General features: G+C 37.2%; 1 pseudogene; it reads left to right on the top strand.

The window, feature by feature from the left end:
• Nucleotides 1-5280: 5280 nt before the first annotated feature.
• Nucleotides 5281-6219, top strand: LOC101429758 (olfactory receptor 4C5-like; annotated as a pseudogene).
• The last annotated feature ends 11002 nt before the right edge of the window (nucleotides 6220-17221 follow it).

The following is a 17221-nucleotide window of genomic DNA, read 5'->3' as shown; positions in this document are numbered from 1 at the left end:
CCCAGACCTGGTCTCAGTCAGAAGTTCCTCTCCCATCCAGGGTGGACACCTCACAGCACTAGTGTCTGCGAACTACAATAACATGAGTAGCGCTCGGGATTAGAATAAAATCACTCTTGATTTAAACCTGAGAACTACTAATTATAAGTTTTGCCCATGGCAAAATCTGCTTTTAAATAAAATGAATATAGCAAGAACTTCATCATGAAGATTATATAAGACTCAGATCAAATGCCGCACTTATAAAGTTGACTGATGTATAAAAGTGCTCATTATGTATCGGTCCTAATGATATTCACATTTTCTTTTTCCCCTATAAACTTATCTGGGAATCTCAACTTCTCTGTTAGCTATTTGAGGGGAGATCAAAGACTCCTAGAAAGATTTCAGAATTATAATTACTTGTTTATAATGTTGAACACGTCTTTTGTTGTTGACCTTTTCTTTTCCACCTAATTTCAGCATTTGTCCACAATCCTACCTACCACAAGAGAAATGAAGACAAGCTACACATATGAGGTGAGAACGTTTTTGTCAGGACCAGGTACTGCTACACTGTTCCTATGCAGCTCTCTGTTCCTATGCAGAAAATGACAACGGACGACAGAGATGACTCTGTGCCAGACACTATTTTAGGCATTTCATGCATAATCTCTTATAACTTCACATTGATTTATGAGATAGGCTCCTTTCCATCCTCATTGTCTAGTTTTGAAAACAAGGCATAAAGAAGCTGAGAACCTTGCCAAATTTGCCTAGTAGTAAGTAGAAGAGCCAGTCCTAGGAGGTGCAGTTGATTGTATTCCAAGCTCTTCCTCTTAAGCATATCAGAATTCTAATATTAAAGAAAACAGTTTCTCTAGCCTGCATGTGCTTCAGGGCATTGACAGCTGTAGAGAAGTTTTGTTTTGTTTTGTTTTTGAAAATTTTTAGTCTTTTTAAAAAAGATTTATTTATTTATCTATCTATCTATCTATCTATCTATCTATCTATTTATTTATTTATTTATTTATTTATTTATTTCTCTCCCCTCCTTCCACCCCCCACCCCGGTTGTCTGTTCTCTGTGTCTATTTGCTACGTCTTCTTTGTCCGCTCCTGTTGTCAGTGGCACGGGAATCTGTGTTTCTTTTTGGTTCGTCATCTTGCTGTATCAGCTCTCCATGTGTGCAGCACCATTCCTGGGCAGGCTGCACTTTCTTTAGTGCTGAGCGGCACTCCTTACGGAGCGCACTCTTTGCGCGTGTGGCTCCCCTACACGGGGGACACCCCTGCGTGGCACGGCACTTCTTGCGCACATCAGCATTGGGCATGGGCCACCTCCACACGGGTCAAGGAGGCCCGGGGTTTGAACCACCGCGGATCTCCCACCTTGTAGACGGGCTCCCTAACCACTGGGCCAACTCCGCCGCCACCAGTGTTATAATTAGGCTTGTTTTATATACTCTGATAAACTCTTTCATCCGTTTTCCTATGACTAGATTAATCCATGCCCTAGTTCCCAGAATCTAGGATGACTTTCAGTCCACAGGCATAAGATGCCACTATCCTACCTCTGCCGGCTCTTTGCCACAGCCACAAGAGAGGGCAGAATAAACTTGTTTGGCTGCCAATATAGACGGAAGCTGCTATTTCTCACCCCCTAGGAAAAGAAATTTCAGAGCATCCCTAACTCCTTCTTGTGCTTGAGCAATATCCTTTTAAATATATAGCTTAAATCAAACATTGAAATATTAATAAGAATAATCTCTGTGGATTCCTGAGCCTGCAACACAATGTAAACATAAAGAGCCACAGATTAAAGATGCTATTTGTCTCTTAAGTGCCACCATTAGTATTCTGTCTCTGAGTGACCAAAGGTGCTATCTCTAGCCTTAGTACAGTGTTTCTATAAAGAAACAACTTAGAAGAGCAGACTTCAGGCATCTGCTACGCCTGGTCAACTTTCATTTATTGTTGAGTTTATGGTATTTGCAATCCCCAATTTCTCTGCAGTAACATAGTTTTCTCTTTTCATGTCTGTATATCATGTTAGAGCAAATATCACGAAATTTTCATAATATACTTTATCCTATCACCAAGAAAGCAAAACCTGCAAATGTGCACCAGAGAGGCTTGGGAAGAGATGTCCTTCAAAGCTTATGTTTCTTCTCATCAAAATTTTTAAAGTCTACATTTGTGGAAGTTCAGGATCCAGAAATTCTTCCCTGAGCTGGGATGCTTGTGGCTCACGTTCAGAGGATAAACACACCTCACAAACTAAGATTTATTTAGGAAGTGTCCGTTGGCAATCATATTCAATTCACTAATTGAAGTAAAGAAACACTACACAAAATAAAAGTGGGAGACTTTGCAAAGTAGCCATTAGAGATGGGTCATTTACTGTTAACTACATAGGAAGTCTGCAAATATGGAATGAACTGTTACTTCTTCCCCAAATGCATTCAGAGAGGTAAGTACAACCAATATCCTAATTAGTATTTTTCTCTCCAGGTGACACTAGGGTTATACTTAAAAGAAAGTTATATTTAAACATGTGTTTCTATGGTCACAGTTTTTTATGACAAATGATTGTCACACCCAGTCTACTCAGAATAGCATTCACTTGAAATATTATGGACCCAGACCTGAGATAAGACAACAAAACTTTTTATATTAAATTATTTTGCTAATTATAAAGGCAATATATTGTCTTTACAGAAAAATCAGATGAGAACATTTATAAAAGAAAACAATCCTCCTTAAATCCATAATTCGGATAAGCACTACTAGCCTTTATTGTATGTTTCTTAGAGATGTTTCTATGTATATATGTGTTTTTAGACTTAAGATAATAATATGTCATTATATATCATGCCATTTCCACTCAGTATTATATTGAACCCATCTTTCCATGTCATTAATTTTCTTAGAAAGCATTTTAACGTTCACCTGAGATGTCATAATCATACATCATAAAGCTTTTAAATGTATCCACTATGTAGTCATTTTGATTATCGTCACTTTTGCCCTGTTATTTTTTTAAAAATGTGAAACACAACCTTTATGTGTAGTTTTGGCCATATTTGTTGTCTAGTGTGGATTCTAAGAATAAGGAGTGCTGGAAATTGATAGGAACATACACTTCACTGTATGGGATAATCTAGCTCTCATCAGTGTTAGCTAATTTGCCAACTAAAAATATTCACCATTTCTAAATTGCATATATTGATGATATATGAAATGCAGAATTTTCAGATATTAAATTTTTTCCTGAGGATTATCTTTTTCTTTAAGTTTGCCCTTTCATTATTTTTAAAAGTGTCTGTGACACTTGTGATCATTTTTCCAGTGTGTTCAATGACTTCATGTAGTTGAAGCTATCGTTTTTGTCCTTTTATACCACTTTTTTCTTTTTTTGCTTAACAAATTCTACTCCATTAAGAGATCAGTAATATTTATCTCTATGTTATTTTGTTTTTTTACTAATGTATGGTTTATTTTAATATTTTAATGCACATGGTTTTTATTTTATTTTATTTTTCTGGCTGGCATGAAGAGAGGGCCTATTTTGTTTTGAAAAACATTTATCAGTTATTGAAAAAACAACTTTTATTATCTCTGTTGAACTATACTTAACATTCTTTTAAATATTTTAAAAATTGGGGTCTTTTGAGGATTTGTCCATAATTACTTCTTATTCATCTTATCTGCATTCATCAGTTTTATCAGCATTTTGCAAACTAATATGCTTTTGGAATTATTTATCATCTAGTAATTTTGTCTGTTGACCTGATTTCAGATTCAAACTTTCCTGTTAATATAATTGGCTGAATTATTAGTTTCTTGAGTGAAATACTTAGTCATTTGTTTTCTCTCTTACTTCATTTCTTTGCTCAATTCATTTTACACAAGAAAATATTAAGGATAAAAATATTGAGATGTGATTTCTCCTTTATGTTCTTTTACCAGTAATTTGGAAGTGTGAAGAAAGCTATATTTTTATCTTTATGTTATCAATTTTGACATAGGTTATAATATTCTTCAATTCCTCTATGTTCTTTTACTTTCTCAGAAAGACTAAGGCCCATACACAGCATTACATGGCTACTAGTAATCACTGAACAGAATACAAAAATAGTATTAATAGTCTTTCTATTCTAAAGAGCACACATGTCCAATAAATTGTGGTGCTTTTTTCTTGACTGAGAAGTACCTATTACTTAAACAGATACTGTGAATGATTCATAAATTCCTTTAATTGAGTTTTGATTTGCAAAAGGACCCTGAAATAAAAATATGATAGAGTTCCCCCAATAGTGAATTCCAGAGTTCCAAATAAATTTGGGAAATATCTTATTATATCATGTTGCCTGTTTTACCCTCTTACTGAATACTTCTAGAGGTGGTTATTAAAGGGTCTATGATTTTCTCATATCAATAGGATTTTTATTCAATGTACCATAAGCTCACAATATAACAGGGTATGTCTTACTACAGCTTCAAATATTCACTTTGTTCTGTTGATTAAGACATATTATTACATCATCCCTAATTTCAAATTGAACTCTCCATATGTTTTCTAGACACCCTGAAACTAGCTTAAAATATCAAGTAAAACAGATGATGCAACATAGCCTCAACACCATGAGTGACTAGGGAAGTGACACAGGAGAATACACTGATGATTTCATGTCTCTACTCCTTACAGATCCTTTCTTTATTCATTTTTATCCTTTATTAGAGAATTTGTGGGTTTCCAGAACAATCATTCTTAAAATCATGATTCTTATATTACATACTATTATTAACACCTTGCATTGGTGTGAAGCATTTGTTACAACTGAGGTAGCACGTTTTTAAAATTACACTATTATCTATGGTCTATGATTTAAATTAGAGTTCACTGTTTGTATAGTGTCGGTCCAGGGCTTTCTTTTGTTAATTTTTACTCTGTGATATAGGGCCTTTTTTTTATTCCTGTTTGTCATAGAAGAACATGCTGTAGCAGTGACTGGGAGAGGATTCAGTCATATATGATTTCAGAAAAGGTGCCTGGCATGACAACAGTAATAAAACCAAGCATATGTGTGTGTAGATGTGGCTGATATATTCAATATGTGACTCAAAATTTATCCAGTTTTAAATTTAGGATTTATTTGAAAAAGATCTCCATTAATTACACAGAAAATATTTCATCTGACAGATATAATATTCTCAAAATTTGTCTGTCTCCATTGTAATCTTTCTTCTATTTGCAGAAAAATCCATTATCCAAATACAAAACTGCATTCATGGAGCAATGAACAACGTGACAGAATTCTTCCTGCTCAGTCTGAAACAGAACCCGTTCATGCAGAATCTCTTCTTTGTCATGTTTACACTCATTTATTTCCTTACCCTGGCGGGCAACCTACTCATTGTCATGACCATTGCCACCAGCCCAGCACTGTGATCACCCATGTATTTTTTTCTGTCTTTATTGTCCTTACTAGATAGCACCCTCTGTTCTACCACAGCCCCCAATATTATATTTGACTTATTCGCTGAAAAGAAAACAATTTCCTTTAATGGGTGCATGACTCAGGTCTTTGCAATACATTTCTTTGGGGGAGTTGAGGTCATCCTGCTCACAGTGATGGCCTATGACCGTTATGTGGCCATCTGCAGGCCCCTTCACTACATGATCATAATGAACAGGCAGGTGTGTGGCCTCCTGGTTGCAGTGTCCTGGGCTGGGGGATTTCTTCACGGTCTGATTCAAATCCTTTTCATTGTGTGGTTGCCCTTCTGTGGCCCCAATGTCATTGACCATTTCTTCTGTGATTTTTACCCTCTGCTAAAACTCTCCTGTACTGATACTCGCATCTTAGGGCTTTATGTTGCAGCCAACAGTGGGTTCATGTGTTTGCTCATATTTTCTATTCTTATTATATCCTATGCCCTCATCCTATGCACCCTCAGAAGTCACAGCTCTGAGGGACGGCAGAAGGCTCTCTCCACCTGTGCCTCACATATTACTGTAGTCATTTTACTCTTTGTACCCTGTATATTTATATATCTTCGGCCCATGGGCACCTTTACTATTGATAAAACAGTGGCTGTTTTTTATACTATGATAACACCCATGTTAAACCCTTTAATCTATACCCTCAGAAATACAGAGGTGAAAAATGCAATGAGGAAGTTCTGGAGCCAAAGAGTGATCTTGGGTAAAAATTCATGTAAACAGATAAGATAAAATCTATTCCTATTTTAAGAACAATTGTATCTAATGCAAAGAATGATCTTGTAGTCAGGATATGTGGGTTGAGTATCCATTATCCTCTTATTATCTAAAATTTTGACTGGTTGCTCTTTCATATATGGTGACTGATGTCCAATTCAATTAGAAAATTCTTTGCATATACAGATTAATAATCAGTGGGATTTGGTTAATTGACATGAATTTCTCACAATGTTTGGAAAATCCATGGCAGTTTATATTCTAAATAAAAGTTATCTGTAACTCTTCAGTACAATTTATGTAACCAATATCCCAAATAATTAAAATACAGGTAATAGGTTATCATTAGAATTTTGTCAGAAATGAATTGTGTTAGTCCCTATTGCTGACTTCATTGTAAATGAATTTTTGTGGAAGATAGGGATCATCCAGAAATCAATAGAAAAAGAGAAAGTCATTAAGACAGGAGTCATCCCAAATTTAAGGTTGCTGTTTGTCCCAGCCATGAAACACCAATTACATAATAATCTAGGTTCTGTTCAGAGAAATTATTTTCTAAGGCCAAAAAGATATATTAAATTATTTCAGGTACAGCCATAGAGAAAGCTTGTACATGATATTCCTAAGCAGAATACATATATAGAATAATTTTTTTGTTAAAAAATTCATTGCACAACTTCACCTTCAAAATAACTTTTACTGAGTAGATCAGAGCCTTACGTAATTGGAAAAAAGTAACTGTTACAAAAGATAGAATTTGTAATATCTGAGTAACCAAGGCAGAAAGTGTGCATATTCAACTTGAATAGAAAATTGTAGGCCAATTGAATACCAATGAAATAGGTTGTCATTTGAGATGTGGTAACTTACAGGACAATTCTAAGAGAACGAATCCGGATAAAAGAAGAGGATTCAGATTGTACAAACAGATGTCCTGCTGTTTTAGTTTGCTAAAGTGGATGGGAGCAAAATACCAGAAATTGTTTGGCTTTTATAGGGGATTTTTTAGGGTGAAACCTTACAGTTCCAAAGCTGTGAAAATGTCCAAATCAAGGCAATCTAATCAAAGGTAATCTAATCAAAAGATTCCTTAATCGAATATAATTTATTAATGCACTGATTAACTTCATCCTTATAAGGATTTATGTGTTAAGAAAAGGACACATCAGCTTACTTTTGCAATTATCTAGATCCTTACAAGTCAGGTCAACTTAAGCCTTTTTCTTCTTCAGTGGAAATTTGTTAACTGAACTAATTAAACCATACATTTATATACCCCTTTTCCCCCTTTACATAAGAAGTAGAGCAATAGAGAAGAAAATTATGCAATTATACATTAGAGGATACCAACAACAATTACGAACTCCAGTTGAAACTAGTTTTTCAATGTTTCTTGAGAAAATCTTCTCGCTATCCCCTCTATTGTTCTTTTATGGGTGAACAAATAATTTTCATTTAGATAAGCTTTCTGGATTAACATTTTAGATTTTCTCAGTACCCCATGATTAACATCTAAAAGCTTTGCAGAAATGTCTAGCAAAGTGGGATTAGTATTGATTAAATCACCAGATATTTGTTTTGCAGTTGGATCTCCATGGTTTGTGCAATTTGGAAAACTTTCACCCCCAAATATTGCGCATCCAATGAGCATGACAATTGAGCAGATTCTATCCTAAATACAGCTCCATCTGAATTTGCCATAATGCTTCCCATAAATGTGCTTTGCATATCTCCAGAAGGGAAATATCAGTAATATAAGGACACTAAATCATACCCAAGATCATCTAACTCAAGGCTGTCTCTTGGTCTCATTTCTACTTTCCTTAATTGCATTCTTTCTACTTTCCCATATGACATATTCTATGGAGCAAAAGAAGCTCTGACATACCTGGCAGCCAGTAGTCATCTGTTTCCCATTACACAGGCAGCTTAGCATATCATATTGATTTGTGGCAACACAGAAACTCTGCTCTTTAACATTCTATGTCCTATATAATTTTTCTTGAATTCATACAGGTCATTTGAAAAAACAAGTGGATTGTAAATCCAACTCATAATCTATAACATCTGATCTCAAATTGAGGTATAGCTGTTTACCCATAAATTGAATCATCAAGACACTACATCTTTTTCCTACCCATAACTGGATTTTTATTCTTAAACCTACTATTAACCCACAGGGTTGGATATAAGAGCAACATTGTTGCCATATATCTTTGGATTCACTTTCAGACAAATATCCTTCAAATTGGTAGAAAAAAATCTCATGATTGTTCTCGTTATTTGGTACTTCGGTCACATTCACTGTTGTCTTAATTTGTCAAATGGCTGCTAATGCAAAGTACCAGAAATGTATGGGTTTTATAATAGGAAATTTATTAGGGTAAAAGCATACAGTCTGAGTCTATGAAATGTCCAAATTAGGCACCATCAGAGATACTTTCTTAACACAGTCAACTACTGGTAAACCTGGTGTCCTGCCACATGGTGAAGGAAGATGTTTGCCTATCTAAGCCAAGGTCCCTGCCTTTTCCTCAAGGCTCACATCTCCTGGAGTTCATCCAGAGGAAGAGATTAGTTCAAGAACATAACCTTTTTCGTTCTTGGATTCTTAATATAACTTCAAACAATCACAGTCCCCTATCTGAATCTCAAAAAGTCATGCTCTTTCCACATGCAAAATACATTCAGTATGTCACAATATTTCAAAATCCTTAACCATTTCAATAGCAATGTTCAGTACAAAACTCATAAAATTCAGTTATAGGCATTTATAGGCATGCAGTTTGTCTTGGAGCAACAATCCCTTCAGCTGTAGACCTGTGAAACTTAAAAAAAAAAGTTATCGGGAAGCAGATGTAGCTCAAGTGATTGAGCTCCCACCTAACAAATGGGAAGTCTCTGGTTTGGTGACCAGTGGATCCTAAATAAGACAGGTGATGCAACAAGAGGTGCAATTTAAAAAAAGAAAAAAACATAATGAGAGACACAACCAAGAAGGGAATGGAGGTGGCTTAAGTGATTAGGTGCCATCCTTCCACATTGGAAGTCCTGGGTTCAGTTACAGTGCCTCCTAAAGAAACGTAGAAGACAAATAGACACAGCAAGTGCAAACAACAGGGGGGTGAGGATAAATAAATAAATAAAATAAATCTTAAAAAAAAAGTTATCTGCTTCCAATACACAGAAAAGGAGCAGTCACAGATTGAACATTTGCATTGAAAGGAAAAATTGAAAGGAAAACAAGTGTCAAGGGCTCCAAACAATTCCAAAAACCTGCAGAGCATACTCCATTTCATTTCATTCTAAGTGTCATCTGTAGAAAGATGATGTCTTCTCCTCAGAAATTCATGGCAGTCCAGCCCTTCTAAGGGCTTGGCCAGTGGCCATTTTCTTGGTTTCACCCACATCAAACATCGAGGTTGTGGCCAAGCTCCAGGCCTCACCCTCCAAGTACATTGGGACAATGGCCAAATTTTCCCTGATCTCTGGAGCAGTTTCAACTCCCCTGACTCAGTTGAGTGGCAGCTCACAGGCTAAACCTCCTCAGAACAGACGATTGGTGACTTCACTCTCCCTAATCTTTGAGGCATAAGCCCAACCCACTTAGAGTAGTGGGGTGGTTACCTAACTCTCCCCAACTATCAGGGAATGTGCTTTACACTCTGTAACCTGGAGCAGCCAAACTCTCTGTGAGTAATGCACTGGAAGATCCTCTTCAAATACCTGAGTAGTCTCACATTTTCCACACAAAATGTGGGGTCATTTTCTTGGCCCAAGAAGATGTCTTAAGTTCAGACTTCATCTTTCATGATGTTGGCCTTGAAATATTTTCTCCATAAATGTCTCCCTTTCCAAAACCTTTATTCTAGATTTACAGTCATTTCATTCATGCAGCTCTTACAAGTATCTCATTGCTTTTGCATGAAGTTCACAGGGGTCCAAGTCATCAGATAGCAAGACCTTACAAAAGTCCTTCCTGGATAATTGCACTTCCAGTCCTGAATTGCAAGGAAATGACTGCTCGTTTCCATGTTCAGTTAGGTCCCAACACAGGGCACTATTCTCTGGGAACTACATTTCAGGAAGCTCAGAATTTTCCAACAATCATTTTCTGGTTTCTTTGTGCCCAGCAGTTCAGTAGTCAATATATGTCTTTTCTTTTTCATTTTACTATAAAATGCAAGGAGAAGCCAGGATGCACTTTCCAATTTACTTTGGGAATCTCCTCAGCTAAATATCCAAGTTGATTACTATCCAGTTCTGCCTTTCTTACAACATCAGAACTCAATTTTGCTTATTTTTCTTCCACTTCAAAACAAAGGTCACTTTTCCCCCAGTTTCCAATAGCACATTCATCATTTCTTTCTAAGACCCCATTGGAAATAACTTAAGTGTTCATATTCCTACCAACAATCTCTTCAAAGCAATCTATATCTTTTCTATCAAGCATCTCACAATTCCTCCAAAAACCATTTAACATTTGTTAAAGCCATTTCAACATTTTTGGTAATTGCAAATAGCAGCATCCCAATTTCCTCGTATCAATTTCTGTCTTGCCAAAGGGCTGCTGATGCAAAGTGCCAGAAATGTTTTGACTCCTATAATGTGAAATTTATTAGGATAAAAGTTTACAGTTTCGAGGCCACAAAATATTCAAATCAGAATATTTATCTATCTATCTATGCCCAGGCCCCCTCCCCAAATCCTCAACTTTTAGTTGTTTGTGGGATCTAGGCATAAGTTAAAAGTTAATAACCCTCACCAGAGGGAGACAATGTATAGATGGCATCATAAACTATAGTATTCCCATAGCAGTAAACATTCTTGGTAAATGTTCTTCCTATGAGCTAGTGAAAACAACACCACAACCCATTTGCACACTTCACTTGACCCTAGCAGGAACTCTGTTCTCATACCCTATGGAAGGTCCTTGTTCTAAAAATCCCTTATATATACTACCCCTCTTTTTCTCTTCTCTTTGTGCAGCACTAATTTCATTCATTCTTTCACTATCTGCTGTCAAATATTCTCACCTGTCCATAAGTCTCAATAAGGCTTATCCCTGCCTAAATGGCAATTGTGTTCTTTGGTCTCATGACCACATCAACTAGTGCCCTTCAGGAATCAGGTTGTAAAATTGTTGAGCCATGAACCAGGAGACTGAAGAACCACTGACGATAGCAAGCATAAGCTCAGGGAAAGGAGAATCTGTGGGGAAATCCTGGGTTGGCTTATAACATCCATGTGGTGTGGGTCCTGCCTACCAGGACATGTGGAGACAATGGAGAGAATATGGGGTCATCCACTTGCATTACTGTTGTGGAACTTCGTGTATGGGGATGCCCCCAAAATGCTGGCGGGAATAGAGTGCATGCTGTAAGAACAGCTAACTAATATAGAGAAAAGATTCTAGAAACAATCTGTGAACCTCTTGTCAACTGGTTGGTGTGCTTGTGGGCTGGTGTAGCTAATAGAATTAGCTTAACTACTGGAGAAGCAGAAAAACTTAGTAACATTAATGTTCCCTGTTCTGTTTCCATGTTAATTCTAATTATATCTGGATAGCCCCATTGACAAAATTGGTGTTGTTAAGTTTAGTAACTTTGAACTGGACAACTCTAAAAAGAAAAAAGAAAAGAAAAAAGCCTATGATTAAAAACATATTACAAAACAAGTATTACACTCATAATAACTTGCGTAATAAACTGTGGAAGAGTTTAAATGAGAGGTTATTTTGACAATGTTTTAAGTTTCAGTCACATTTTATTTTGATCAGAATTTTTGTCGAGGGGTTAAAAAGAAATTTCAGTTTTGAATCAATAGCTTACTTCTGAGCCTTAAGTCTGTCTAAGTGTACTCCTGAAGAGCAATCTAAAATATACTAAGTATTAAATGTCTGTCAGTCTAAACTGCCAAATTAGTGCTTAGCTGAATTTATACTGCTCAAGTATTCCTAACTGTTGCTGGTTACTGATGAAACAGTTTCCAAGAATAAGTTTGCTTATTACAGGCAACACTGATTCCAGAGGAGATCTTAAAAAGAGTAAACATTAGAGATGTGAAATGATGCAGAGCTTGGAGATAGCCATGCTAAAGGATTAAAAATTGTGATTCAAATTAGTGAGCTTTGTATTTCTGTTGGTATATTTTAACACTTTTTGAGTTTGCCTGTTTGTTCAGTGTATATTTTCAAACCTGCAGATGATAAGATTAAATTAACAAGTGAAAATTGTTAAAAGAGTTCTATTCAAATTGCTAAAAATTAAATGGGTGCTTATATAAGTAAATGAGAACTCCTGAAGACCAAATTGGAGAAGTCAAACAGGATTAAAAACTCACATAAAATCTGAATAAAGAAACTATTTAAAAGGAAGAAACTAAGAAGTTTATCCTGAATTCTCCCATAATCTTTCCTATAGCCTAACATACGCTAGGGTCTTCTCCTCACTGAATTCCCAAGATTCATTAAAATCAGCTGAGGAAAATAAGAAGATGGGCTGGGTGTGGAACAATAGGGAAGATGTGAGTTTAACCTAGAATTCTGTCTCTTGCATAAACTATAATTGTTCCAATTTTATTTAGATGGGTATAATCTCCCTAGTTTTATAGGATACTAATGAAATAAATCAATATTATATGCATTAAATCATTAAGGTCATAATATTTTGAGTTTTTGCTTAAGGAAATTGAGGTCTGTCCTAAAATAGCATTATATGTGTTAAATATTTAAGGTGATAAAAAATTATTTTAAAGGTGATGAAAAGTTTTTGGCTAATGAATTTATTACAAATCTCTTTTAAAAATGCTTTTGCTTACATTGAAATGAATAGTTTTATTTTTTTCACAGAACAGAATGAGAACTATGAGATTTAAATGGATATAGAAAGAAGTAAAAGATTTGAGAAAGTGAATTCATAGTCAATGCTGATTAAAATGAGATAAGTTTGCTTAATGAATATTTTGTCCTAAGATAAGATGGCTGGTTTTCATAAAATCAGGGTGGAAATATGTAAAACAATGCTTGAATGAATATAAAACTTTGTAGAAGGTATTGTAGAAGGTAGCATTAAGTAAGGGAGTGCATTTTGTTAAAGGTGCAATTTGTCTCGAGATGAAGTAACTATAGTTTATGCTTATATAGATAGTTATAGGAGGTTTGCAAAAGCATTGTAAAAACTGAACTATTCCAGGAAGCCATTACTAAATAGAAACCTGAACTGATATTGATAACAAAAAGTAATTTCATAACAGGGAAACTTGTCACTAGGCCACCTCAATCCACATATTAAAGGGGTGGAGGTGGGGGGTAATCTTGATTCCATTGGGAATCTTAGGTTTTCATAAAATAATGAGAAAGTAGTTTTTCCTATACTGCTATAGCAAAATACCAGCTAATTAATGTAATCATGGGAACAGTGTGAAGTAAAAAGTAATGTACTAAAAATAGTTAAGTTAATATGTTATAAACTACATTGGAAGTATTTAGAAAGTGTATAGAAAATTAAAAGATAGACTTCTGTACTGTCAAACTCTTTTGTGCATTTAAACCAGGCCTCCAGCATCTTGCATGGTGCCTTTCCATTTGAGTTGTTGGCTAGGTTGATCACCACGATATCTAACATAATGAAAGAATCTACCATATCTCTGGACATGTCTCCTGAAGTGGATGGAAAGTATGTTGCAGTTTTGGACTCCTGCAGCATCCAGTGATGGCTCAATTTGGCCAGATTTACAATGGACATTGCCTCCAGACTGGCTGAAGAGCACCATACATCAGGCCAGTGAAACACTGGAGTTTCCCTCTGAGGCTTAGTGGTGCTGCAGCATGCCGGTTATGTGACAGATATAACAAGTGGAGCAATAATTACTAGAATAGTGTGAGAAGAACATAAACAGATGCAATTGGCCTTATGGCATGTGCCCATGGAGAGCAACATGTATGGTACTGCAAACCTGGAACTTAGATCTATTAACAGCAGCTCAAAGAGGAATTTGTGCATTGATTAGTTTTAAATACTGTACCTATATATCTAATGAATATAATAATATGTCTTCTATTTTAGATCAGATGCAGAGGGATATTGAATATGTTAAAAGTCTTGGTAATCTTAACTCATTTTCTAAGTAAGTAATGATTGTGCCTGGGGGTTTCCTCCTGACAGCCTTCATGTTACTCAAATGTGGCCACTCTCACAGCCAAACTCAGCATGTAGATGCGATGCATTCCCCCCAGCGTGGGACACGACACCCGGGGATGAGCCTCCCTGGCACCGAGGGATCACTACCACATACCAGCTGAAGAAGCAACTAGAAAATGACCTTGAATTAAAGATTCAATGTGGAACAGCAGAATATACCTGTCTACATATAATAACATGACTTCAGGAAGCTGTTTGACCTAATGTAAGGGGGAAATGGCAAGGAGAAATGAGATTATAAGGCTGTGAGTCTCTAAAAAAGAGTCTGGAGGTTGTCAGAAGGAATACCCCTATGTACAACTGAACAGAGTCTAAGAGACAGATAAGGTAGATACAACCCCAGGTATTGGTTCTTTTGAGGAATAAAGAGACCCACGGGTTCTATGGTCATGGCAGAAAGGGTTCACTGCCATGACAGATGGCCCTTCTTTGGAACTGGTGTTTCTGCGTGATGGAATTGGACTCAGAGGGGATCTCTTTTCACAAGACTTGCATGCTACTTTATTGGAATTGTAGTTGGTGCTGGGTTTAAGATATATGTAGGGGATTTGAATCTCTGGACTGATAATATGACACCCAGGCCCAGAGCCTCAACAGACTTCAGCTCCTACACTTTGATTTATTGGACTTACTCCACTCAGCTAACATGGAGTTGAAGAAGGTCAACCACCACAACATGGAGCCTAGAGTGTCTACAACTGGAAGCGGGAGGAGTGCATCCAGTACCCATGTGGAATCTAAGCCCTCACTTGACATAGGTGTGCAATGGACACAACCAATCCAATGTCCACAGAGAAAATGTGGAATGGGTATGGGAACGGTAGCCATAGTGGCTGCTGGGTGTGGGGAACAGGAGGAAGAGATGAGATGTGGAGGCGTTTTCGGGACGTGGAGTTGTCCTGGATAGTGCTTCACAGACAATTACGGGACATTGTAGATCCCCCCAGGGCCCACTGGATGGAACGTGAGAGAGTCTGGGCTATGATGTGGACCATTGACTATGGGGTGCAGTGATGCTCAGAGATGAACTTACCAGGTGCAATGGATGTGTCATGATGATGGGAGAGAGTGTTGCTGTGGGGGGAGTAGGGGGCGGGGCGGTGGGGTTGAATGGGACCTCATATTTTTTTAATGTAATTTTTAAAAAAATAATAAATAAATAATTTAAAAAGAAGATAAAAGAATGGCTTTCTTCAGTATTGTCTTTATTTTGCTTATCATGTGCTTATCTTGTTGCTTATATTGTCTTTGTGAGTTTGTCTGTGTCAGTTGCCCTACTCATACCTCTCCTAGCTGTTATAGGCATAAGAACCACTGTAGGGGTGGTAACTTCCTAGACAGCATTTGGAACTTACAAGATCAAGCTCATCAGTTTTGGAGAATGTAGCCTCTTGAGGCATCTGGCCTTTCTCATTCCCATGGTCCAGTATGCCATGGCTGACACCTTTTTTTTTTGGAACCACTTATCCTTTTAGTAATACCATGTATCTTCAAAATTCTAACTAATTTTATTTCCTCAGAATCAATGCTTTCCAGAACAAGGTATTAGTCATGTGGGGATTACATCCAGTTCCAACCATGGTGCCAGACCTGAGTTCCCCCAATCTCAATAGATTAGCCACAGAGTTTCACACCTTGTCAGGAAGGGTCTTCTGCCTCTAACCAGCAGGAAGCATCTACGGAAGAATGATAATTGAATTTCAGGTCTGCCGTAAGAATAAGGGCGTGAACTCTCTGAGGGGATAGTTGAAGCACATTAGTATAGGGACCAGGATAGGCAGCTGGTCAGACTAAAGCCTACCAAAGACCCTGGTCATGAGACCCAGTTTGAAATTCCCAGACTCAAAAAAGAAGTGCTGGATGACTCCAAGCTGGCAGGTGAAGGTAGAAAGGCAACCAATCAGGACAGCAAATAGCTGGGACCCCATGTGTGTTTATGTGGATTCTCCCTATGCCTAAACTAGTTTTTGAGGTCACCATAGAAAACTCAGAGAATTTAGAAGGAGAAAATGTATGGCACTGGAAGCTTCCTCATAGGACTCCCATACATGATGCAATGCTATCTACTAAGGGAAATGTTGCTTGTATACTGTTAGATCAGCACTATCTGCCCCTTATTGTTCCCCACAAACATCTTTCTTTTCACTCATAGCACCCAAGATGTATTAGCCAAAGGGGTGCTGATGCAAAGTACCAGATATCTGTTGCCTTTTATAAGGGGTATTTATTTGGGGTAGAAGCTTACAGCATAAGTTACTTCCCTCACCAAAGTCTGTTGCCAAGTATTGGGGCAAGATGGCTGCTGACATCTGCAAGGGTTCAGCCTCCCTTTTCCTTTTAAGGTTCCATGGTCCCACCTTCTACCAATATCAGCTGTAGGCTGGCATAAGTCTTGTCCCTCTCTTTGTTCTCATTCCTCTCTGAGCTCAGCTGCTCTAGTCTCTCCACAATGTCAGCTGTAGACTATCAGGCTCTCTCTCTTCCTGGGGCCTCTGCCATGTCTATGGAGCACTCTCTATTCCCCTGTGTTCTTCTCCTGTGTGTTTACTTTCCAAAGCTCCAGCATCTAAATAATTCCAGTCTCTCCTCTGCTGTTTAGTTTTCTCTGTGAATCCCTTCCCACCAAGGAGGGAGGAATTCAATGTCCTACTGATGTGGCCCAATCAAAACTTTAATCATTACTTATCCAAGTAAAAGTGAAACCTCTAAATCCAAGTCAATCTGATATGCCCAGAGGAAGAGATGAATTCACAAACATAATCCAGTATCTATTTTTGGAATTCATAAATATACTAGTACCAAATTGCTACACTAGC

Source organism: Dasypus novemcinctus, chromosome 10, assembly GCF_030445035.2.
Source record: "Dasypus novemcinctus isolate mDasNov1 chromosome 10, mDasNov1.1.hap2, whole genome shotgun sequence".
Classification (NCBI taxonomy): Eukaryota; Metazoa; Chordata; class Mammalia; order Cingulata; family Dasypodidae; genus Dasypus; species Dasypus novemcinctus.
This window is presented reverse-complemented; position numbering and strand designations above follow the sequence as displayed.